The sequence below is a fragment of the Amphiura filiformis genome, chromosome 12 (genome assembly GCF_039555335.1).
Source record: "Amphiura filiformis chromosome 12, Afil_fr2py, whole genome shotgun sequence".
NCBI lineage: Eukaryota > Metazoa > Echinodermata > Ophiuroidea > Amphilepidida > Amphiuridae > Amphiura > Amphiura filiformis.
In genome coordinates this window covers 2511813-2538868 of record NC_092639.1, presented here as the reverse complement: position 1 = coordinate 2538868, position 27056 = coordinate 2511813, and the positions used below count along the sequence as shown (strand labels likewise).

Here is a 27056-nt window from a genome sequence, read left to right as displayed (position 1 = left end):
ACTTCCTTTAAGCTTTTAAGGGGGTCTGAGGGAGTTCAAATATAGTGCAAATGAAAGCAAAACGTTTTTACCTTCCGATTGTGAAAAAATTATGTTGGGCCAATTTGGGCCAATTGAGTTAAGAGCGAGTAAAATTTACCGGAAGTAGGCTACTTCGGAATTCAGGTAGAATCTTTTCATCATCATTAAACTTCTCATTTTATAATAAATAATTATCAGTAGTTAGGCCTAAATGATTATTAATTTTATTAGGGGCCATCATTTTCTTTGGAGGGGGGTTCCAAATAGGTACCGGGGGGGGGGGGTCATAACTTTTTGGAAAGAAAAATAGGGGGTCATAGCCTAATTTAATTTTTCAAGAATCATGACCAAAATGTAGGGGGTCACAATATTAACACAGATATAGGCCTACAGATAGGGTGTTTATTTTATTCAAAAGACTGATTTCAATGCAATTTTTTGGCGAAAATGACATTTTGATATCAAATTTTCTGAAACATGAGCACTTTCCAATAAACATTATAAGTAACAGCATTTAGCACCCCATTGAAATAAATGACCAGTGAAACAGACTTAACAATGTAATCAGCTTAGCATAATCAATATCCCCTGAAATTGCCTATTCAACAATAATTGGTCATAAACCAACGTAGTACAAAAGATGCTTGGCTAGATCATTCTCCATTTATTTATATACCTCCATGGTCATATGCACAGCCTCTATTCAGTTGGTCGTTGTATGATTTTGTTCGTTCACAAATTTTATTTATATCAGTTGAAGACTGAGCCTATTATGATACATCCTCCGTGGAACAGTTTCAAACAAATATAGCTAGGGATTATTGGGGCAGAGGTTATCTTTTGAATCCTCTTAGAGGGCTATCATTTTTTTTTCGGAAGGGGGGTCCCAAATTTACAAAAAGTCTGCGTCAATAAAATTGCACACCCCCTATTTCGGCAACAAAAGTTTTATGATCCCAAACCCCAAAATTGTATTGAAATCAGTCTTACAAATAACACACTTTCTGTGGTCATCGTGTGACTCCCTACATTTTGGTCATAAAAGATTTTATGACCCCCTCCTATTATTCTTTCCAAGACTTTATGACCCCCGTATATTTGGGACCCCCCTTTCGAATAAAATGATATACCTCTTATGACCACTGATGCATAGGCAAGGACACTCGCGCGAATTGAAAGACTTGTCGCACGCGACAGTTCGTCTCACACACATAACAAATGCCTATACAATCAAATAGGTTCATTACAACATTTGATTGAATGGATTGAGTTACTCTAAAATGAAACTATAAAAACAAAGAATCATGAAAAAAGACACATACAAGATAAAATAATAAAATTATATAAACAATGTTAAAGATAAAATCAAGAAAATAGAGAATAACATTTCCTCAAATCAGAAAAAAAAAACATTGACAGACATCATAATCTGTCAGAAATTACTGCATGAGATTCGAACCATCAATCTTCTCCACAAGTTATCTTTATCCTCGCACTATAGTCTAATGCTCTGCTCACTGGGCCACAACGTATCAGGTGAATGATTACCGCATTATCATGAACAAGTTTGTTCGATCTTGTTCATAATTGTTTGTGTGGATAGGTTTCACCCTTTAACTACACGTACCCTTAATGATCAGTGATAATAGTCGGCTTTTACAGGGATGGCGCTCTCTCATTTCCATGAACTCCATAGCGCCATTAGGCGAACGTTTACGGTATCTACTGCTGATAGCGCATTACGTCATTCAGTATCTATGCTGCTGACAGCATACTCATCTGAGCTATCTACTGCTGATAGCACAATACTTAATCCATCTACTGTTGATAGCACACTTCTTCATACAATATCTACCGCAGATAGTAGATTCATTCATATGCTATCTGCTGCTGATAGCGCAATACACGATATGTTATAGCTACTACTTCATCTACTATCTCCTGCTGATAGCACACTTATTTGACCCCCTACCTACTGCTGATAGCACGGTATAGGTAATTTACTAATCTTGCTCTATTATACTGGACCGCTGGTGTCTACTAAGTAATAATAGTCAGGATAGAAGCACTCTGTAATGACACCCAAAAATTGAAATCTTCAGTGTTGTTTTACCACTGGTAAATTATACATCATTTTCAACTAGTTTAATGCTGTTTATGGTCTATAATGTGTCCAATATACTAACTTATAGGTCAGAACTTATTATGAAGCCAACACTAGGATCCACAGCATGCTCATCTATCCGTGCACAGTTCTTTAACCCAATACATTTGTACATTCATTGAATGACCTTTGATAATTTGGGTACAAAAACTCATACTCTGCAACTTGAGGTCAACTTTTGCCGTATGATTGTTTAATTGAGGTTATTGAACTATGCCATTGGGATGAGGCCATTGTGGTCCATAGTGCAACTCGGTTGTCTACCCAAAATTAGCATTACTTGTCCAACGCCAATGCTTCATTACCCATGATTTATTTCCCACTTTTTCATAATCTCCCGTCCCTTAATAGCACACATTTACTACACACACATCCATTTGCTCCTACAAATAAGCCATCGCTTCATCATCAGCCTTATGTAGCTTCAGTTGAACGACCCTTTTCCCTATTCCTAAGTGACCATTTGACCATCAATATACATCGTCCCGTGAGATTCGGCCTGATCATCATACGATGACCAATACCGTGTTAGCTGCCCGAGCTTCTGATGACCACATTCTAAAAGAATTTTATTTAGTCGAGTATTCAAAATTGGATCAAATAATTATATTGGTTATTTGTACGATTTGTCATGATAAATATTAATTTCTATAACTATATACTCCATATGAATTTGAACACCGTGTTTATTTTTCATTTTAAAAATAGGCAGATATAAACTTTAACGTTTATATTATTTAAGTTGTTTGAGTTGCATTCTGATTCAATGCATGCCAATTTATATTTGGCCATGATTCTATTTCATAGGAATGTGAATGTCTTTTGTGTTAAATCACTAACCATACTTTCTGTGAAAGTGTCATACAATAATTATAAATAATGGTCTCTTTCACCGTACTTTCGGTTTTACAATAATTTCAGTTATAAATATTGTACGACAATCATTCGAATACATACGAACCCGTCTATATTTAATACGGGTTAACATCTTCATAATCATGTATGTTTTTCGGTTTCTAAAGTCATATCTCAACACACACAGAACTAATTCTAGGCTTGTTTGTATTTATCTGGCTACCTTCCCGCCCCACATTTTTTATAAAGAAAGTCTACAAATTTCGACATGAAATACGCTTTGCTTTTTGAGATAATGTTGTTACATGTCATTTTGTTCAACTGTATAAAGTTCTATTCGATGATGTCCCATAAAGTCCTTTTGTTATTAATAGGAGCCTGGCCAACGTCACTAACTCCCTCCTCCCTCCCTCCCCCTCACCCTCCCGCTCTCCCTCCCCCTCCCTCCCTCCCTCCCTCCCCCCTCCATCCATCCATCCATCCATCCCTCCATCCATCCCTCCTTCGTCCTTCCTCTCCATCCTTCCCTCCCGCTAACGTAAGTGTGAAATGTTGAAAATTCAAACCCAAATATCAACTTTGACCGATATTTTAACTGGCTTTTTACCAACGTAATCGGACTTTTTGATTTTAACTCCCTCCCCCCTAACGAAAGGACGTTCGTTTAAAGGACGTCATTGAACTGTCGGTGTGCTCCCTTTTGGAAGGTAGGCCTATGTACTTTTGCAACCGGAATAAAATATTTTATTACAAAGTACAGACATTATCAAGATTTGTGAAGCCATTTTGACAGTTAAGATACAAAACCAAGTCATTGAGAAAGCCCTTAAGTTCATGTCTATAAATAAGTGATTTCACTCAAAACTAGAACGCTAACGGGAGATACAAATCGCTACATCTGGTCGTAATTTCATTGCTAAAACTGGGCCGGGTGCAAATGCCAATGGACAGCGATGGTCAGCCAGTCAACTAAATGGGCTATTCCAGTTAAAATCCATACACCCTGTGGAAGACGAGACACGACCTTAATCTGTCACACAGGGGGTGTAGATTTCAACTGAGTGACCCATTCAGGTAACCCCAATTCACACTCCCTGTTTGGAAGATTGAGGTTATATCAGGGGGTATGGATTTCAACTGGAATAGCCCCATGAGTATATAATAGGAATGGCCAGTGGCAGGGAATGGACATTGTAAAAACAAATTACTGCCCATGGTGGATCGATATCTACTACCTATACTTTCTCTTTTTTGCTAATTTAGTTTATAATTATAATGCAGTGGAATTTTTGACCTGTGCTTTTTGAATAGAAGCAAGCTTAGTGATTACTTTCCATTTTAAGGGCGTGATATTCATGAAATGTTTGATTAAATATTCATAAATATCGATAGCATTTGAAACATTCGTGCAGTTTTCAAATAAATTTCCGCCACTGAAATTTGCAATTAATTTGCTGTAGAAATTTACCCGCACATTGCTCTTTTACTTCATATACATGGTATCTTACTTCCATGCTTTATAGAAGTATCATTAAGAAAGGCACTATAGATGTACAATGAATTTACTACTCAACATGTTTAACTCGCATACAAAATATTATGATTTAAGTCATAAATGCAAAAGGTATTCACGAATTCACCTAACCCTTCCTCACATGCACATATTGAGAGTAACCTTAAGAGTAAAATTGTTACAAATTGTGAAAAAAATGACGAATTTCACATTTCTGTGAACATATTTGATATCTACGTGCAAAATGCATTGAAATGAGTACAAACATGACAGGTATTGGGTCAGTGGTTCTTGAGATAGAATGATAATTTTCCCATAAAGCTATGAATATCTTGCTTTGTTACGTTGAAATCTGCGGTAAAACACTTATCAATGTGGAGAGCACTTGACGAAATGGACTATTCCAGTTGAAATACATACTCCTTATGGAGTACGGATTTCAAATGGGGTTACTAGAATGGGTGATTCCATTTGAAATCTACACCCCATCTGCATGGTAGGGAGTTCATGGATTTCAACCGGAATAGCCCAATTATTCCGATTGCAACTGCCTACCTGGCTGTGGATAACGAGTCATATCTCACACATGAATATTTTCTTGTTATTTGAGGAGAGACTGAGTGGGAAATATTCTATTTTCTTCATCTTTATAATGTACTTATGTTCTAAAAATAGATCCGACAGGTGCTGTCCTTATTTATTTTATATCATTCAATATTTAAGATATGACATAGTCTTGGCAAACTTTCCTTTTTGACAGTGAATCAATCACATTCATCATAAAGATATAAAGACTAACCTAATTGCTTCTTCTCAAATTTTTAATCGAAGGAGTTTTTACAGGAAATGTGGAACTGCTGAAACTCGAAAACATCTTGCTCTTCTTCTTTTTTTCTTCTTCCTCCTCCTCCTGTTCCTCCTCCTCCTCCTCCTCCTTATCATCGCCCTCTTCCTCCGCCTCCTTCTTCTTCTTCTTTTTGTTCTTCTTCTTCCTCTTCTTCTTCTTCCTCCTCCTTATCATCATCCTCTTCCTCCTTCTTCTTCTTATCCTCATCCTTCTCCTTCTCTCCTCAAGTTCCCATCCTCCTCCTCCCCTTCTTCTTCTTCTTCTTCTTCTTCTTCTTCCTCTTCTTCTTCTTCTTCTTCTTCTTCTTCTTCTTCTTCCGTCTCTTCTTGTTCTTCTTCTGCTACAAAGTTTCTTTTTCTCTGCTATTTACATTGTAAATTAACACAGAACGTGTGCAAGCATAATGATGCAACAAGTTTACAGAACTGCAAGAGGACATACCATCGTGTCTTATTGATGAGAGCTTTTTTTGTACTTCAGTAAGCAATAAAATGGATCGTCCTGAAGGTAAACAAAGTCTTATGAATCTAAATTAAAAAGTAGGTCAGTCGTTTGACCGACATATTCATGGATCACACTTTTCATATAAAATAAGCCAAATACAAACACTTATTTGTCAAATTATTATTTTATGCAACGTACTGTAAACACGGTGAAAATAATTGAACACCGACGTGTTATGAACCAAAAGAAGAATGGATTGGATGAAGCGCGAATAGATGTGTCAAAATGATATAGTTTTTATATTTTGAAAATGTTGAGATTATTAATATTTAATCACTCAGCGATTTCTCATTTTTGCATGTTGAGGCACTTTTGTTGAATGATATACCTGTTGATTGATGGAAACTTGAAATGAAAGACCTTAGTTATGCAGTTGAAGTAAAAAGAAATGAGAAAATCAAAATATATATTACTAGTTAGTTTGTATCACGTCTTCTGGATGAATGAGCTCTGGGAAATCCTATATATATATATTAGTAACTCTTTTTAGAGCTACTTAATTTGAGAATTCGGGTTTCTTCTTACACTGCAAAAAATATTTCACTCAACATTGAGTAAAAAGGTCACAACTCAACAGTTGAGTAAAACATTACTCAACATTGAGTAATTGTTTACTCATTTGTTGAGTTAGATTTATTCACTATTAGCACGGTTCCGCCATTATGCACTATGTGGGGAGAGCCTCGAACTGGCAGCATACATGAAAGGAAGAATTATGTAACCTTACACAGAACGTTATGACTAGTTCAATTCCCATTCATGTATGCTGCCAGTTCGAGGCTCTCCCCGCACATAGTGCATAATGGCGGAACCGTGCAAGTAGCGAATATGAGCTCAATGTTGAGTAATCTACAAATAACACCAAATGTCTGAGAGAGATAATACCGAAAAATTAAATTCCAAGGCACTTCTAAATACAATGCCTCAAAATGCGTCTCGAAAGCTTGTGCCCTTCAGTCCAGAGGGTGCTTTCATGATCCACAGCCGCACACCAACAATTTTCTAAAAAAAGGTTGAGATTTTTATACCATATGAACTTTTGGCTACATAATGTTTGTGTGCAACAAAATTCTTCATTCACTTGTCAAAATTATCTTTACAATAACGAAATGAAAAAGTCATGGAATATTCACTAAATAAAACCTTGTTGAAGATGTGCAAAGGCAATTAAAAATGTAAATCATTATTTACTCAAAAAGCAACAAATTTGGCCAAAAACAGGATTTCTATAAGAAAATTTATGGTAAACATGATTCAATGGAACTGTAAGAGGACTTAATGTAAAGAGAATGTTAACTTTTCATTTGATACCAAATTTGCTATTGTAACACTTGTACTAGTTTTAAAGTAAAGCACTTCATGTTTTAGGTCGGTCCGTTTTTGCTTGGAACTACCTACCCACAATGTAAAACTGCTACGGGAAAACACACATTGGTTTTAGCATATATCGTAATTGGCCGCGTAGCCTAATGGATAAGGCGTCCGACTTCGGATCGGAAGATTGTGGGTTCGAATCCCATCGTGGTCGATACCGAGATTTTTTCTCCGAGTTAACATTTTTGTTTTGTTTTATCCATTAAGGCAGGTCGGAGGGAAGCATGACCTATGTACCGCTGTTTGCACTCAAATATTGAGATAAACGTAAAGCTGACACACAAGAGGAATTGTATGGGTTCTATAATGGAGATCCCATCAAGGCTTATTATAAGGGTCTCATTTCCGCCCCATGAGCATGATTTTTGTCGGGAGCGAAAAACGCACACAACGTTTTGTTTTGATATATTTTTATTCCTTTCCATACCCAAGAACCACAAGGCCCATGGAAATATTAATAAATGCAGTTATTGGATTCTTTGACTCCATAGGATCTAAAATGAGCGTTTATTGCGTTTCGACAGTATTTTTGTGGGACATGAGAGCACCTCAGACCTATCGAATTGCATTCTGAATACGAAGCATGTCTTTCTGATATCAAATAATTTTCATTTTTTGAAAATCACAATATAATACAAATTTTATGACAAATTATTTTGATATATAACAGTCCTCGAAGTAAATTATATAAATCTAATGATATATTCTTAAAGTGTATGTAGCAGGAAGAAAAGCCGACGGTCAATTGAACATTTTGACCTTTCATATTGAAGATATGGATTTTTTCCCAAAAAGACCTAATTTTTTTTTTTTGGTGTTTTGGGAAAAAAATCCATATCTTCAATACGAAAGGTCAAAATTTTCAATTGATCGTCGGCTTTTCATCCCACCTACATACACTTTAAGTATAAATCATCAGATTTATAAAGTTTACTTCAAGTACTGTTAAATATCAAAAATATAAATTTTAATGATTTGCCACAAAATGTGTATTAAATTGCGAATTTCAAAAATCAAAATTATTTGATATCAGAATGACATTCTTCGTATTCAGAATGCAATTCGATATGTCTGATGTGCTCTGATGTCCCAAAATAAATACTGTCCAAACGTTCATACCCCAGCCCTTAATATGATCCCAAACGATTCGCAATTGTATACAATGATAGGACTGTCGAACATATGGTTGAATAGAGTAAATTCAAATTATTCATTTTATTTATTTATTTACATTACTCGCTAAAAGACACCAAGAACACACATACAAAGCATGTCGTAAAATAAAAAATTATCAAAAGGTTCTTATTTCTGATCCAATAAATGAATAAATAAATTGGATTAGAAATAAGAACCTTTTGATTGACATTACTAGAGATATATAATAAGCTTTTGTGGCTACAAAAATAACCTTTTGACTAAAGAAGATGGCAATTACACAAAAATTGTTTACATTTTCGTAGGCCTATATATCTTTTGTATTTCACAAAAAAAATCATCCCAATTGTTTTGTGTCACTTCTCAAGATTTTCTGGGAATTGTGTTTCCATGTCCTCGCCTAGTGCCCTGTTTAAATCTACAAATAACACCAAATGTCTGAGAGAGATAATACCGAAAAATTAAATTCCAAGGCACTTCTAAATACAATGCCTCAAAATGCGTCTCGAAAGCTTGTGCCCTTCAGAGGGTGCTTTCATGATCCACAGCCGTACACCAACAATTTTCTAAAAAAAGGTTGAGATTTTTATACCATGGGAAACTTTTGGCTACATAATGTTTGTGTGCAACAAAATTCTTGCAGATTCATTCACTTGTCAAAATTATCTTTACTATAACGAAATGAAAAAGTCATGGAATATTCACTAAATAAAACCTTGTTGAAGATGTGCAAAGGCAAATAAAAATGTAGATCGTTTATTTACTCAAAAAGCAACAAATTTGTCCAAAAACAGGGTTTCTATAAGAAAATTTATGGTAAACATGCTTCAACGGAACTGTAAGAGGACTTTATTATAATGTAAAGAGAATGACTGTTAACTTTTCATTTGATACCAAATTTGCTGTTGTAACACTTGTAGTTTTAAAGTTTTAAGCACTTCATGTTTTAGGTCGGTCCGTTTTTGCTTGGACTACCTACCCACAATGTAAAATTGCTACGGGAAAGCACACATTGCTTTTATCATATAACGTAATTGGCCGCGTAGCCTAATGGATAAGGCGTCCGACTTCGGATCGGAAGATTGTGGGTTCGAATCCCGTCGTGGTCGATAACGAAATTTTTCTACAAATTAACCTTTTTGTTTTGTTTTATCCATTAAGGCAGGTCGGAGGGGCGCATGACATATGTACCGGTGTTTGCACTCAAATAGTGAGATAAATAAAGCTGACACACAAGAGGAATTGTATGGGTTCTATAAAGGAGATCCCAAGACTTATTATAAGGGTCTCATTTCCGCCCCATGAGCAGGATCTTTCTCGGGAGCGAAAAACGTACACGTTGTGTGTTGATATGTGTGTTGATATGTTATTATCCTTTACCCAAGAACCACAAGGCCCATGGAAATATCAATAAATGCAATTATTAGATTCTTTGACTCAATTTATATTTCAATATTAAGAAGTACACTGCAGTTTTTAGTTACATGGCTAAAACTGGCAAATGGCTCCTGATTATGCATTATTTTGAAAAATGTTAAATTAATTTTTTGTTGAAATTGTAATGTAGCATGTACAACGAGGGATTTTACCAAAAACTAAAAAAAAATTATATGTATGTTTCCGTTACGTGTTGAAAGAAAATGGTGGTTTTAAAGTGGCCCAAAGTACCGAAACATTTGTTTCAAATTATTTTGACTCATGTATCAATAAACACAAAACCTAATGAACTCAGAGCTGTTCAATCCCAATAAAAATCCACGTTACTTTTATTAACAAAATATCAAATGTTGACAAGCCAAGCCTTCATTTCAATTATAGAAATTCTATATAATTATTTTCAAATTATTTTCAAATTATTTTGAATTCATTCAAGCAAATTGTAAACTCAAGACACTTTTACCTTCAAAATCAATCATATCCGATCTTTGTAATTTTATTATAATAACTCATTAATTTTAATGATATGAGTGGGTTTTAGTTAGTCGGCCATATAGGTATAGGTAGGTATAAGACACATAATAGCATCTATCTACCTGTGCACACCTTGCACTACCTGATGGCAGCACCACGCAATTATCCCACATGTGGAATTATATTTATAGAGTCAGTCTCAAAAAAAGGAATACTTCCGTTTTTCGATTCGCGATATTATTGTAAATTAATTCTAAATAAATTAATTTTTAGCTCTTTGTAAATTTGTTTTTCTCACGTGAACTTTTATCAGCAGATATAGATTGTACGTAATTGATTTTTTAATTTTTTGAATACTGCATAAATATCTCTGATTTCTATCTATATTCATTCATTCATTCATCCATTTATTTATTTATTTATTTATTTATTTATTTATTTATTTATTTATTTATTTATTTATTTATTTATTTATTTATTTATTTATTTATTTATTCATTCAACAATTCATTCATTCGTTCATTATTCATTCATTCATTCATTCATCTCTGCTTCATTTATAGTTATTTTATTGCACGACTCAACTATTATATACCAATATGGTGAATATTGTCCCAATTTCTAGAAATATACTCAATAATGGATTTTCATTGCAAGTGTTTAAAGATGATTTTGTAAATACTGTAAAATTTCTTTTCAAAATATAACTAACGATGTAAAAAAATATAATATGCCATCACGTTTTGTTACAGATTAAAAAAATAAATACTCCAGTTTCTTTCTAAATAGTTCCTTCCTTCATGCAAATTAAATATTTGAAATAAAATATAAATTCGAACAATTTAAGCACTTGCCAAGTGACAAAAACGGGTTTAATATTTCTTTACACCTCGTCTATTTTGAACGAAACAGACTATAGGTTGTTAGCCATCTTGTATGAGTCATCATTCAGGGACGATCTGGGATCTATCGGTCATATTATTATATTGATATATTAGTTACATCATAGATGGCCCATACCACATCTATTGAACCACCAGCCTTTATTAAAGACAGGAACAATTAAACTCACTAATTAAATGAATTCACCAAATCTTTAAACATCAAAAGAAATAGTGGTTATTAAATTTAAACATTTCGTGTTTTCTCTATTGATGACGTAAGAGCTACAAAGACAGTTTTACATGTACATGCACATGTCTTTAAAGGAAATTTGGTTTTGAATGTTTTTGAAGGTATTATTATTTAGAAACGCTTTAAAATTTTATCTTTTAATATTAACTCGTGAAAACAATAAATATAAAGAATATAATTCGATAATTGAATTGGTTGGCAACATTATACGGTATTTTTTTTCGCTTTCGCTAATATCCTTCTATATCTATTTCATTATTTGCTTATATAGTAAATAGTGCGTGGGTAGCATGAAGGTTGACGAAACATAATAATCATTATTTGCTTCAAAATTTAAAATTGGAAAAGATGAGAACGAACAATATTTTGGATACAGTTTAAAGGATTCACATGCAATTGGCCGCGTGGCCTAATGGATAAGGCGTCCGACTTCGGATCGGAAGATTGTGGGTTCGAATCCCATCGTGGTCGATAATCATAATTTTGGTCACTCTGATAACTTTTGACCAAAAAAATAAAACAAACACATTCATTAAGGGCTCGGATAGCAACGTTTTAACGTATTTATTGTGGGACCTCAGTCATTAGATGTCCTTTTCTGTAATTCTAGATATAGACCTAATACCAATTTTATGACAATTAAAAATTTATATTTTTGATATTTAACAGTCCTCGAAGTAAATTGTATCAATCTAATGATATGTACTCAAGGGATCAAGGTTTGCACAGTATTTTTGTGTGACATGAGAACACATCAGGCATATCGAATTGCATTCTTAATGGGCTATTCCAGATGTATTCCGCACCCCCCCCCCCCTTATGGAAGACACTTCCGGAATTCGGGTCTAAATTGACAGCCGGAATTCACATGTCAGGAAAAACCCATGGAAGACACTGCCGGAATTGTGGTAATATGTCTAATATGGCCAGCCGGAATTCACATAAATGTAAATGTCTTCCATAGGGTTCCAGCTGGAATTAGAACATTTTTTGTTTCCAGTCAGAATTCAAGTAAATGTCTTTCATAGGTTAAGCGAGATGGTGATCATAAGTGAAGATTCTGCTGGAATTGGAGCATTTTTGACCATTTTCCAGCCGGAATATTAACAAATGTGAATGTCTTCCATAGGCACATCATGGCCTTTCACAATCCCCACTCTTGTTTTTTCGTTTATTTTAGCAGCCGGAATTTCACCTAATCTCAATGTCTTCCATACCCTCCAGCCGGAATCTTTGCTAAAAATGACTGCTGGAATTCTAGATACATCTCAATTCCAGCTGGAATTGTATTTTTTTAAATGTCTTCCATAGGGGGGTGCGGAATACATCTGGAATAGCCCAATACGAGGAATGTCCTTCTGATATCAAGTAATTTTGATTTTTTGAAATATGACGATATAAAACATGCACATTTTATGGCAAATTATTATAAAAATTGATTTTTCATAGTCCTCGAAGTAAAATTTATAAATCTACTGATATGTAGGCCTACTTAAAGTGTATGTAGCTGGGAGGAAAAGCCGACGATAATGTGTAATTTTTTGGTTAATTTTCAATCAAATGAAAGCTTATACCGAATACTGAGAAAAAATACATTATATAGGAAGACATTTCATTTTATGTAATGCCTCAAAAATATTAATCAAACCTCAACGTTACCGAAAGTAATCATTATTTCGGTTAATGATTCGAAACGTTAATCATGTCATTGGCCGCGTGGCCTAATGGATAAGGCGTCCGACTTCGGATCGGAAGATTGTGGGTTCGAATCCCATCGTGGTCGTTGACTTTTGATTGAATCAATGGTTACTGCTTCAACTTTTAAAGGGTATGGTATGTTTACGTGATAAAATAAATGTTTACGTGGTAAAGTCAATGTTTTAAGGGCTCTAAAATGAGCGTTTATTTATTTGCGTTTCGACAGTATTTTTTGTGGGACATGAGAGCACCTCAGACCTATCGAATTGCATTCTGAATTCGAAGCATGTCTTTCTGATATCAAATAATTTTCATTTTTTGAAAATCACAATATAATACAACTTTTATGACAAATTATAAAAATTTGATATTTTTCAAATTTTTGATATATAACAGTCCTCGAAGTAAATTATATAAATCTAATGATATATTCTTAAAGTGTATGTAGCAGGGAGGAAAAGCCGACGGGCAATTGAAAATTTGGACCTTTCATATTGAAGATATGGATTTTTTCCCAAAAGACCTAATTTTTTTTGGTGTTTTGGGGAAAAAAATCCATATCTTCAATACGAAAGGTCAAAATTTCCAATTGATCGTCGGCTTTTCATCCCACCTACATACACTTCAAGTATAAATAATCAGATTTATAAAGTTTACTTCACGTACTGTTAAATATCAAAATATCAATTTTAATGATTTGCCATAAAATGTGTATTAAATTGCGAATTTCAAAAATCAAAATTATTTGATATCAGAATGACATTCTTCGTATTCAGAATGCAATTCGATATGTCTGATGTGCTCTAATGTCCCAAAATAAATACTGTCCAAACGTTCATACCCCAGCCCTTAAATAGTTCTCAAAAAAATTGTGAATATTCATCTCCATATTCGTGGGAATCCGTCTGAATGGTATGTTTACTTTTGACCAAAAGACAAAACACGTCATCAAAATGAATAGATACGAACTTGCATAGTTTTTCACTTTGACTATTGACGTGCTTGATAATAATTATCTACATTTATTGTTTTTGTAATTTTATATCTATATATGACGTGTATGTACATGACAATAAAACAATAAGGGGTTTTAAGACATTACAATGAGTTCAAAGAAATATGGATCACTCTAACATGAAAATATAAATTCAAGCTACGAGTATCATAATAGTAAAAGTATTGAGACAAAAGGACCAAAGAGAACAATAGCTTTGGTGTTTATATTATGTATTTTTAAGTTATTAAGGGGGTACTACACCCCTGGCCAATTTTGTGCCTATTTTTGCAATTTTCTCAAAAATTATAGCGCATTGGTGACAAGTAAGATATGTATATTATAGGGGCAAGGACTACAACTACTGTATCATACTTATCAGTATTTTATTATTATTGTTTTCTTTTAAATCGTAATCATAAAGAACAAATGAAGTCACCCATATAAATCACAATGGTTCCACGATCATATCTTCATCGATCACTTATCGGATTAAGTATTGGACACAATCAATCAATATAAGTACTGCATTTTGGGATAAATTTTGTAGTTGATAAAATATTAACAAATAGTAAATGTGGTACAGATGTTTCCGTAGTGTAGTGGTTATCACGTGCGCCTCACACGCGCAAGGTCCCTGGTTCGAGCCCAGGCGGAAACATTTTTTTGTTAGGCCAAACAAAATAATAGTTTTGTCTCATATCCCATGGGATTTCGAAAATGAATGCGGTATGCGATTTTTTATTTTATTTTTATAAGTTGAAGAACATCAATTTTGGGTATTTTATAATATCAAAATATAGGTAAATAGAATTCTATATATTAAATGGTTATGCTTAGCTGAAATAAGGCTACATCTACTAGCGTTATAATTTTGGAGTTGCGAAGCAAACAGAAACAAAATTGAAATTGAACATAAAAAACAAAATAAAATAATTTATAATTTCAAATATACTAAAAAACTAATTTCGTTAAAATTAAAAAAAAAAAATCAACTTCTGCAATTTTGCTTGTGCGGGAACATGAGACAAAACTATTATTTTCTTTGGCCTTTTTCTCAGCTTCCATGATTTATAAATGAACAATATAATAAGTTCACATCTTAGGCTACAATAAAATGTACAACTGAACTAAAAAACTTATCTATTGTACCTTTGATCAGAGATCTATTTGCATTTCTCTTGTATTGTTGATCTATTTCTATCTTTTTTGTAAATTTTCACATGATCTCCAGAGCTCATATACGAAGCTCTCTGCTTTTCTAAAGTACGCTGTATTGTGATGTTAAAAAATAATAATAACATTGGTGTTTATATTATGTATTTTTAAGTTATTAACTTAATGGATTTATAACGCGTATACCGTACCATTAAAACAAGATGTTCAAGGTGCAATACAAAAGCAAGTTAAGAAAAACAAAATTACAAAAAATTTAAAAACAAATTAAAGAAAATATGAAGATATACAATGATAAACACCAATACATAAAAAAAAAATATTGTCGTTTAAATAATTAAAAAAACAGAAATAATACATTAAAACGTGCATTTTATTGTAGCCTATAGGATGTGAACTGATTATAATATTTATAAATCACGGAAGCTGAGAAAAAGGCCAAAGAAAATAATAGTTTTGCCTCATGTTCCCACGCGCATTTGATTTATGCTGCGATCAAGCAAAATTGCAGAAGTTGAATTTTATTTTGTATTTTGTTTCTGTTCGCTTCGCAACTCCAAAATTGTAACGCTAGTAGATTTAGCCTTATTTCAGCTGAACATAAGCATTATAGAGAATTGTATTTATCTATATTTTGATATTATAAAATACCTAAAATTGGCGATTTTCAATTATGAAAATAAAATAAAAACCGCATACCGCATTAGATATCAAACTCCCATGGGACATGAGACAAAACTATTATTTTGTTTGGCCTAACAAAAAATATGTTTCCGCCTGGGCTCGAACCAGGGACCTTGCGCGTGTTAGGCGCACGTGATAACCACTACACTACGGAAACCACTGTGACAATCTAGCTATTTCTGAACATTATATCATCTACATCTTTATCCCAAAATGCAGTACTTACATTGATTTCCGGCATTGATTTATCATGTTCATTCAAACGTAGTAATGTACTGTTATTAAGTTTATCTGTTTGACATGTAATTATTTGTAAGTTTCTATCTGCTTTCTAACTATTTTGCTTCTCACTCTCGTATCTCTCTCCCCCTCAGCCCCTTTCCTCCCATTTCCCTCTCCCCTCCATATCTCCTCCCTCTCTCCAACCATCTCTCTCTCTCTCGCACTCAATTTCTCTCTCACTTAACAGTTACCAACTTTTCACAAAGTTGCTTGAAACTTATTCAAAATTACCTAAAGTTGCTGAAAACACGCTCAAAAGTTTGCAAAATTGCTGAAAATTGTGCACAGTTCACACTTACAAGCGTTTTAAGGAGCTAACCCAAAGGTAAACTATATCATTTCAATTACTGAGCAAAATGAATCGGATATCCTCAAAACTCATTTAGTTATTGATAAAAAGAGGTGACACGTTTTTATGGGGTTTTTTTTCGGTGGGGGGGGGGGGGGGTATACTCTTTTTCCTTTTTCTTCGTCTTCTTTATTTTCTTTATTTTCCTTAAGTTTGTAGTTTTGTTTTTCTTAACTTGCTTTTGTATTGCGCCTTGAACATCTTGTTTTGATGGTATGTGTACGCGTTATACATCCATTAAGTTAATTGATAACTTGGGAAAATATTATTAATTAAATTATTAAATGGATTTATAACGCGTACACATACCATCAAAACAAGATGTTCAAGGCGCAATACAAAACCAAGTTAAGAAAAACAAAATTACAAACTTAAAGAAAATATGAAGATATACAATGATGAACACCACTACATAAAACTAGCCAAAAATATTGTCGTTTATATAACAAAAAAGAAGAAAAAAAGAAAGGAAAAAAGAACAGACCCCCTCGAAAAAAGAAATAAATAAAAACCAACCATATTGTCGTTTATATAATAAAAAAGAAGGAAAAAAGACCCCCCCCCCAAAAAAAAAATCACCCAAAACACAGAATACATAAAAACGTGTCACCACTTTCTATCAACAACTAAATGAGTTTTGACGATATCCGATTCATTTCGCTCAGTAGTTGAAACTATAGTTTATCTTTGGTTTATCTTTAGGCAATTTTGAGAAACTAAGCAACAATCTGAAAAGTTTGTAACTTTTAAGTGAGAAAGACATTAAGCGCGAGAGAGAAGGATGGTTGGAGAGAGGGAGGAGAGATGGAGGGGACAGGGGAGGAAAGGGGTAGAGGGAGAGAGATAAGAGAGTAAGTTGTAAAACAATTAGAAAGCAGATAAAAACTTACACGTCATACAGGTTTACATTTACAAACTTATATATAGCACGTTTGTTTGAACTTTATAAATCAATCATCAAGTACTGCATTTTGAGATATATAAAGTTTACCTTTTACCTCCTAAAACGCTTGCAAGTGTGATCTGTGCACAAGTGTCAGCAATGTTGCAAACTTTTGTTTTAAGTCTAGGCAATGTTGAGAAAGTTTCAAGCAACTGTGTGAAAAGTTGGTAACTTTTAAGTTAGAAAGAAATTAAGTGCGAGAAAGAAGGATGGCTGGAGAGAGGGGGGATGTGAAGAGGGAAGGGAGAGAGAGAGATAAGATAGTATTTTATCATTGTTGTTTTCTTTAATATTGTAATCATAAAGAATCAATGAAATTGAAGTCATCCATATGGTTTAATTCCACGATCACATCTTCATCGATCACTTATCGGATTAAGTATTGAACATAACAGATGAAGCATTTCATTGATAAGGTTATATGCGTCCACAAGTCACTTGTAGAACTTTATAAACCAATCAATGTTAGTACTGCATTTTCGTATAGACTATATATAAATGTGTAGTTGATAAGTAAACAAATTGCTATATTGTCACAGAGGTTTCCGTAGTGTAGTGGTTATCACGTCCGCCTAACACGCGGAAGGTCCCTGGTTCGAGCCCAGGCGGAAACAATTTTTTGTTAGGTCAAGCAAAATAATTGCTTTGCATCATGTCCCATGGGAGTTTGAAATCTAATACAGTATGCGGTTTTTTATTTTATTTTTATCAAATTGAAAAACGCCAATTGTGGGTATTTAATATCAAAACACATGTAAATTCAATTCTATATAATAATGGAGTTGCGAAGCGAACAGAAACAAAATTAAAATTAAACATCGAGTTTACAGCCGATTATCGGTCGAATTTTGTTTAAAAACAAAATAAAATAAATCAAATGCGAGCGGGGAACATGAGACAAAACTATTATTTTCTTTGGCCTTTTTCTCAGCTTGCAATTCCATGATTCCAAAATGGATGCTTAAAATAATAATAACATAATTATTACCGGTATGTATTTTCAAGTTATTAATTCAATTAACTTAATGGATTTATAACGCGTACACATACCATCAAAACAAGATGTTCAAGGCGCAATACAAAAGCAAGTTAAGAAAAACAAAATTACAAACTTAAAGAAAATATGAAGATATACAATGATGAACACCAATACATAAAAAACAAAAATATTGTCGTTTGTATAATTTCAAGAAAATAAAAAAGTAGGAAAAAGAACAGACCCCCCAAAAAACAACCAGAAATAAAAAACATGTTTCACGTCCGGGTTTTTGAAAAAAAAGAAGAATACTGTGATAAAAATAATGTTATCATATTTCTGTTAATAATTCGAAAAGTTAGTCGTGGCATTGGCCGCGTGGCCTAATGGATAAGGCGTCCGACTTCGGATCGGAAGATTGTGGGTTCGAATCCCATCGTGGTCGTTATCTTTTATTAAACTGTGAGTTATTTTATTTCATTAGTTTTTGTTACTTTGGCAATTTCATGTATACTGCGCAAAAAGAGTATCCTTACACTTGGAAAAATAATCACAATTTTAAAACTGAACAATATTGGGGTACGTTTGTTTTATTTAATAGACGCACTATCTAATCCTGCGCATTTTGACACCACATTGAATGCAATGTGACCCAAGAAGTAAAGTTAGAGTCACGCGGTAGCATGACCAGCAAGTTTTTAAAAAAACGACTGATAAAGAAGAATAAGAAGATGCACCGCGGGACTATATTTACACGAAACAAAACGCTATTGTTCTATGATATTTTTCGCTGGGTACAAAATATATCTAAAACCATGCTAAATCGTATTTACTATCCAAAGTGTAATATTTTAATAACTCATTAATTCAAAAAGTTACACCAATCATACAGTCAATCCGATTGTTTGATAATAAATAAACATTCTTGCTTTATTTCACGCGGTATTTCATAGCCAAAATTAGTGGAAAATCATAGCTAATCATACTGAGGAAGGTGCGATGATGGCTTATAGCAGAATTAGCGCTATTATGCTAAAAATGCTATTAGCATTTAATTAGTATGCTATCTCTATGCATTATAGTGCTAATAGCAACGCTAATGAAAAATCCGTTAAAACTGCTATTACCAAACCACTTTTAGCGTTTTAGCAGTTATTAGTGCCTCATTTGCAAATATGTCAATAGCGCTAATAGCAATTAATAGCACGTCATATGCAATTGTGCTAAATCTTAAAAGTTTGTAAGTCTAGGGAAAGCGTGCTATTAGCGCTAATAGCGCTATTAGCGCTAATAGCAATTAATAGCACGTCATATGCAATTGTGCTAAATGTAAAAAGATTCTAAGTCTAGTGCGTGCTATTAGCGCTATTAGCGCTAATAGCAAATAATAGCACGTCATATGCAATTGTGCTAAATGTAAAAAGATTCTAAGTCTAGAGACAGCGTGCTATTAGCGCTAATAGCGCTATTAGCGCTAATAGCAAATAATAGCACTTAATATGCAATTGTGCTAAATGTAAAAAGATTCTAAGTCTAGAGACAGCGTGCTATTAGCGCTAATAGCGCTATTAGCGCTAATAGCAAATAATAGCACGTCCTATGCAATTGTGCTAAATCTAAAAAGATTCTAAGTCTAGGGAATGCGTGCTATTAGCGCTAATAGCGCTAATAGCAATTAATAGCACGTCATATGCAATTGTGCTAAATCTAAAAATATTCTAAGTCTAGAGACAGTGTGCTATTAGCGCTAATAGCGCTATTAGCGCTAATAGCAATTAATAGCACGTCATATGCAATTGTGCTAAATCTAAAAATATTCTAAGTCTAGAGACAGCGTGCTATTAGCGCTAATAGCGCTATTAGCGCTAATAGCAAATAATAGCACGTCATATGCAATTGTGCTAAATCTAAAAAGATTCTAAGTCTAGGAAAGCGTGCTATTAGCGCTATTAGCGCTAATAGCAAATAATAGCACGTCATATGCAATTGTGCTCAATCTAAAAAGATTCTAAGTCTGGAGACAGCTAATAGCGCTATTAGCGCTAATAGCAAATAATAGCACGTCATATGTAATTGTGCTAAATCTAAAAAGATTCTAAGTCTAGGGAAAGCGTGCTATTAGCGCTAATAGCGCTATTAGCGCTAATAGCAATTAATAGCACGTCATATGCAATTGTGCTAAATCTAAAAATATTCTAAGTCTAGAGACAGCGTGCTATTAGCGCTATTAGCGCTAATAGCAAATAATAGCACGTCATATGCAATTGTGCTAAATCTAAAAAGATTGTAAGTCTAGGGAAAGTGTGCTATTAGCGCTATTAGCGCTAATAGCAATTAATAGCACGTCATATGCAATTTTGCTCAATCCAAAAAGATTCTTAGTCTAGGGACAGTGTGCTATTAGCGCTAATAGCGCTATTAGCGCTAATAGCAAATAATAGCACGTCATATGCAATTGTGCTAAATCTAAAAAGATTGTAAGTCTAGGAAAGCGTGCTATTAGCGCTAATAGCGCTATTAGCGCTAATAGCAAATAATAGCACGTCATATGCAATTGTGCTAAATCTAAAAAGATTCTAAGTCTAGGGAAAGCGTGCTATTAGCGCCAATAGCGTTATTAGCGCTAATAGCAATTAATAGCACGTCATATGCAATTGTGCTAAATCTAAAAATATTCTAAGTCTAGAGACAGCGTGCTATTAGCGCTAATAGCGCTATTAGCGCTAATAGCAATTAATATCACGTCATATGCAATTGTGCTAAATCTAAAAATATTCTAAGTCTAGAGACAGCGTGCTATTAGCGCTATTAGCGCTAATAGCAAATAATAGCACGTCATATGCAATTGTGCTAAATCTAAAAGATTCTAAGTCTAGGGAAAGCGTGCTATTAGCGCTATTAGCGCTAATAGCAAATAGTAGCACGTCATATGCAATTGTGCTAAATCTAAAAAGATTCCAAGTCTGGAGACAGCGTGCTATTAGCGCTAATAGCGCTATTAGCGCTAATAGCAATTAATAGCACGTCATATGCAATTGTGCTAAATCTAAAATATTCTAAGTCTAGAGATAGCGTGCTATTAGCGCTATTAGCGCTAATAGCAAATAATAGCACGTCATATGCAATTGTGCTAAATCTAAAAAAGATTGTAAGTCTAGGGAAAGTGTGCTATTAGCGCTAATAGCGCTAGCGCTAATAGCAATTAATAGCACGTCATATGCAATTTTGCTCAATCCAAAAGATTCTTAGTCTAGGGACAGTGTGTTATTAGCGCTAATAGCGCTATTAGCGCTAATAGCAAATAATAGCACGTCATATGCAATTGTGCTAAATCTAAAAAGATTGTAAGTCTAGGGAAAGCGTGCTATTAGCGCTAATAGCGCTATTAGCGCTAATAGCAAATAATAGCACGTCATATGCAATTGTGCTAAATCTAAAAGATTCTAAGTCTAGAAAGCGTGCTATTAGCGCCAATAGCGTTATTAGCGCTAATAGCAATTAATAGCACGTCATATGCAATTGTGCTAAATCTAAAAATATTCTAAGTCTAGAATCAGCGTGCTATTAGCGCTAATAGCGCTATTAGCGCTAATAGCAATTAATAGCACGTCATATGCAATTGTGCTAAATCTAAAAATATTCTAAGTCTAGGGATAGCGTGCTATTAGCGCTATTAGCGCTAATAGCAAATAATAGCACGTCATATGCAATTGTGCTAAATCTAAAAAGATTCTAAGTCTAGGGAAGCGTGCTATTAGCGCTATTAGCGCTAATAGCAAATAGTAGCACGTCATATGCAATTGTGCTAAATCTAAAAAGATTCCAAGTCTGAAGACAGCGTGCTATTAGCGCTAATAGCGCTATTAGCGCTAATAGCAAATAATAGCACGTCATATGTAATTGTGCTAAATCTATAAAGATTCTAAGTCTAGGGAAAGCGTGCTATTAGCGCTAATAGCGCTATTAGCGCTAATAGCAATTAATAGCACGTCATATGCAATTGTGCTAAATCTAAAAATATTCTAAGTCTAGAGACAGCGTGCTATTAGCTCTAATATTATTATTGTTGATGGTGGGGACAGCGGTCACACTAGCTTTCTTGATTTGCGGGGCCCTTTTATATTGGAACTCACTTGGAGTGTTTAGTTGTCGTATGGGAGTCACCGGACTCAGGGGCCTGCCGGCCCTGCGGCCTTGATGTTTGTTGCTGATGGTGGGGACAGCGGTCACACTAAGTTTCTTGCCCTGCGGGGCCCTTTTATATTTGAACTCACTTGGAGTGTTTAGTTGTCGTATGGGAGTCTCCGGCCTCTGGCCTGCCGGCCCTGCGGCCTTAATGTTTTTGTTGATGGTGGGGACAGAGGACTCACTAGCTTTCTTGCCCTGCGGGGCCCTTTAATATTGGAACTCACTTGGAGTGTTTAGTTGTCGTATGGGAGTCACCGGCCTCGGGCCTGCCGGCTCTGCGGCCTTGATGTTTGTTGTTGATGGTGGGGACAGCGGTCACACTAGCTTTGTTGGCCTGCAGGGCCCTTTTATATTGGAACTCACTTAGAGTGTTTAGTTGTCGTATGGGAGTGTCCGGCCTCAGGCCTGTCGGCCCTGCGGCCTTGATGTTTGTTGCTGATGGCGGGGACAGCGGTCATACTAAGTTTCTTGCCCTGCGGGGCCCTTTTATATTTGAAGTCACTTGGAGTGTTTAGTTGTCGTATGGGAGTCTCCAGCCTAGGCCCTGCCGGACCTGCGGCCTTAATATTTTTGTTGATGGTGGGGTCAGCGGTCACACTAGCCTTATTGACCCTGCGGGGCCCTTTTTTATATTGGAACTCACTTGGAGTGTTTAGTTGTCGTATGGGAGTCACCGGCCTCGGGCCTGCCGGCCCTGCGGCCTTGATGTTTGTTGTTGATGGTGGGGACAGCGGTCACACTAGCTTTGTTGCCCTGCGGGGCCTTTTATATTGGAACTCACTTGGAGTGTTTAGTTGTCGTATGGAGTCACCGGCCGCGGGCCTGCCGGCCCTGCGGCCTTGATGTTTGTTGCTGATGGCGGGGACAGCGGTCATACTAAGTTTCTTGCCCTGTGGGCCCTTTTATATTTGAAGTCACTTGGAGTATTTAGTTGTCGTATGGGAGTCTCCGGCCTCGGGCCTGCCGGTCCTGCGGCCTTGATGTTTTTTTGTTGATGGTGGGGACAGGGGTCACACTAGCTTTGTTGCCCTGCGGGGCCCTTTTATATTAGAACTCACTTGGAGTGTTTAGTTGTCGTATGGGAGTCACCGGCTTCGGGCCTGCCGGCCCTGCGGCCTTGATGTTTGTTGCTGATGGTGGGGACAGTGGTCATACTAAGTTTCTTGCCCTGCGGGGCCTTATTATATTTGAACTCACTTGGAGTGTTTAGTTGTCGTATGGGAGTCTCAGGCCTCGGCCCTGCCGGACCTGCGGCCTTAATATTTTTGTGGATGGTGGGGACAGCGGTCACACTAGCTTTCTTGATTTGCGGGGCACTTTTTTATATTGGAACTCACTTGGAGTGTTTAGTTGTCGTATGGAGTCACCGGCCTCAGGCCTGCCGGCCCTGCGGCCTTGATGTTTTTGTTGATGTTGGGGACAGCGGTAACACTAAATTTCTTGATTTGCAGGGCCCTTTTATATTGGAACTCACTTGGAGTGTTTAGTTGTCGTATGGGAGTCTCTGGCCTCAGGCCTGCCGGCCCTGTGGCTCTAATATTATTGTTGATGGTGGGGACAGCGGTCACACTAGCTTTCTTGACCCTGCGGGCCCTTTTTATATTGGAACTCACTTGGAGTGTTTAGTTGTCGTATGGGAGTCACCGGCCTCGAGCCTGTCGGCCCTGCGGCCTTGATGTTATTTGTTGATGTTGGGGACAGCAGTCACACTAAGTTTCTTGCCCTGTGGGGCCTAGTTATATTGGAACTCACTTGGAATGTGAAGTTGTCGTATGGGAGTCTGCGGCCTCGGGCCTTCTGGCCCTGCGGCCTTGATGTTTCTTGTTGATGGTGGGGACAGCGGTCACACTAGCTTTGTTGCCCTGCGGGGCCCTTTTTATATTAGAACTCACTTGGAGTGTTTAGTTGTCGTATGGGAGTTACCGGCCTCGGGCCTGCCGGGCCTGCGGCCTTGATGTTTTTTGCTGATGGTGGGGACAGCGGTCACACTAAATTTTTTGCCCAGCGGGGCCCTTTTATATTGGAACTTACTTGGAGTGTTTAGTTGTCGGATGGGAGTGACCGGCCTCGGGCCTGCCGGTCCTGCGGCCTTGATGTTTTGTTGATGTTGGGGACAGCGGTCACACTAAATTTCTTGCCCTGCGGGCCCTTTTATATTGGAACTCACTTGGAGTGTTTAGTTGTCGTATGGGAGTCACCGGCCTCAGGCCTGCCGGCCCTGCGGCCTTGATGTTTTTGTTGATGGTAGGGACAGCGGTGACACAAGCTTTCTTACCCTGCGGGCCCTTTTATATTGGAACTCACTTGGAGTGTTTAGTTGTCGTATGGAGTCACCGGCCTCGGCCTGTCGGCCCTTCGGCCTTGATGTTTTTGTTGATGTTGGGGACAGCAGTCACACTAAGTTTCTTGCCCTGTGGGGCCTATTTATATTGGAACTCACTTGGAGTGTTAAGTTGTCGTATGGGAGTCTGCGGCCTCGGGCCTGCTGGCCCTGCGGCCTTGCAAACGATACACTAATGAGCGTTAATATCGCTATTAGCACACACTACGCTATTAGCGCTAATAGAGATAATAGCGTCTACCATTTGCAGAAAGTGAACAATTTGGCACATAATACAATGAGTTGTAAAATGGTTATTAGCATACCTGTCTCTATTAGCTCTAATAGCGCTAATAGCATGCCTTACGCTATTAGCGCTAATAGCACATCTCACGCTAATGAGTGCTATTAGCGCTAGCACCTACCATCCGTAGAAAATGGTCAATTTTAAAATTTGCAAACGATACACTAATGAGCGCTAATATCGCTATTAGCACACACTACGCTATTAGCGCTAATAGCGCTAGTAGCACACCTTACGCTATTAGCGGTAATAGCGCACCTCGCGCTAATGAGTGCTATTAGCGTCTACCATTCGCAGAAAATGAACAATTTGGCACATAATACAATGAGTCATAATATCGTTATTAGCATATCTGTCGGTATTAGCGCTAATAGCGCTAATAGCATGCCTTACGCTATTAGCGCTAATGGCGCATCTCATGCTAATGAGTGCTATTAGCGCTAATAGCACCTACCATCCGTAGAAAATATAATATCGTTATTAGCATACCTGTCGGTATTAGCGCTAATAGCGCTAATAGCACGCCTTAGGCTATTAGCGCTAATAGCACATCTCACGCTAATGAGTGCTATTAGCGCTATTAGCGCTAATAGCACCTACCATCCGTAGAAAATGGTCAATTTTAAAATTTGCAAACGATACACTAATGAGCGCTAATATCGCTATTAGCACACACTACGCTATTAGCACTAATAGCGCTAGTAGCACACCTTACGTTATTAGCGCTAATAGCGCACCTCGCGCTAATGAGTGCTATTAGTGCTATTAGCGCTAATAGCGTCTACCATTCGCAGAAAATAAACAATTTGGCACATAATACAATGAGTTATAATATCGTTATTAGCATACATGTCGGTATTAGTGCTAATAGCGCTAATAGCATGCCTTACGCTATTAGCGCTAATAGCGCATCTCATGCTAATGAGTGCTATTAGCGCTATTAGCGCTAATAGCGCTAATAGCACCTACCATCCGTAGAAAATATTATATCGTTATTAGCATACCTGTCGCTATTAGCGCTAATAGCGCTAATACCATGCCTTACGCTATTAGCGCTAATAGCGCATCTGATGCTAATGAGTGCTATTAGCGCTATTAGCACTAATAGCGCTAATAACACGCATTACGCTATTAGCGCTAATAGCGCATCTCACGCTAATGAGTGCTATTAGCACTATTAGTGCTAATAGCGTAGTAGCAAACCTTACGCTATTGCGAGCATTTTTAGAACTTTTGCAAGTGACATGCTAATGAGTGCTAATAGCGTTAGTGATGAAAATAGCACGACTCACGCTAATAGCGCTAATAGCACGCATTACGCTAATGGCCGCTATTAACGATATTAGCGCTAATATCACTTACCTTGCCGAGAACAGTTTTAGCACTTTTGGTAATAGCGCGCAATTGGTTCACCACAATTAGCACGAAATAGCAGAGGTTTGCTATTATCACGCTATCGGCGATATTAGCGCTATTAACGTGGAAATAACAGAAAATTGCAAATACCGCGCAATTTGCAATTTTGCTAGTGAGCAGCGCTAACGCGCTAAATAACCATCATCGCACCTTTATCATCATACTGATATCCACAATCTTTCGTCACTGCTACAGCCATACATGGCTGTCACTGTCGCACTACCTTTTGAGATTCACTTTCAAATATA

General features: G+C 36.2%; 8 non-coding genes across 8 annotated transcripts; 7 read left to right on the top strand and 1 right to left on the bottom strand.

Annotated features, from left to right (window-relative positions):
• The first annotated feature begins 7359 nt into the window (after nucleotides 1–7359).
• Nucleotides 7360–7432, top strand: Trnar-ucg (transfer RNA arginine (anticodon UCG)). The gene has a single exon. It is a non-coding gene; the product is annotated as a tRNA-Arg (tRNA).
• A 2037-nt stretch (nucleotides 7433–9469) lies between these two features.
• Trnar-ucg (transfer RNA arginine (anticodon UCG)) lies at nucleotides 9470–9542 on the top strand. The gene has a single exon. It is a non-coding gene; the product is annotated as a tRNA-Arg (tRNA).
• A 2334-nt stretch (nucleotides 9543–11876) lies between these two features.
• Nucleotides 11877–11949, top strand: Trnar-ucg (transfer RNA arginine (anticodon UCG)). Its single transcript has one exon. It is a non-coding gene; the product is annotated as a tRNA-Arg (tRNA).
• Nucleotides 11950–13188: 1239 nt separating this feature from the next.
• Trnar-ucg (transfer RNA arginine (anticodon UCG)) lies at nucleotides 13189–13261 on the top strand. Its single transcript has one exon. It is a non-coding gene; the product is annotated as a tRNA-Arg (tRNA).
• A 1497-nt stretch (nucleotides 13262–14758) lies between these two features.
• On the top strand, nucleotides 14759–14831 carry Trnav-cac (transfer RNA valine (anticodon CAC)). The gene has a single exon. It is a non-coding gene; the product is annotated as a tRNA-Val (tRNA).
• A 1283-nt stretch (nucleotides 14832–16114) lies between these two features.
• Trnav-aac (transfer RNA valine (anticodon AAC)) lies at nucleotides 16115–16187 on the bottom strand. The gene has a single exon. It is a non-coding gene; the product is annotated as a tRNA-Val (tRNA).
• A 1958-nt stretch (nucleotides 16188–18145) lies between these two features.
• Trnav-aac (transfer RNA valine (anticodon AAC)) lies at nucleotides 18146–18218 on the top strand. Its single transcript has one exon. It is a non-coding gene; the product is annotated as a tRNA-Val (tRNA).
• Nucleotides 18219–18952: 734 nt separating this feature from the next.
• On the top strand, nucleotides 18953–19025 carry Trnar-ucg (transfer RNA arginine (anticodon UCG)). Its single transcript has one exon. It is a non-coding gene; the product is annotated as a tRNA-Arg (tRNA).
• The last annotated feature ends 8031 nt before the right edge of the window (nucleotides 19026–27056 follow it).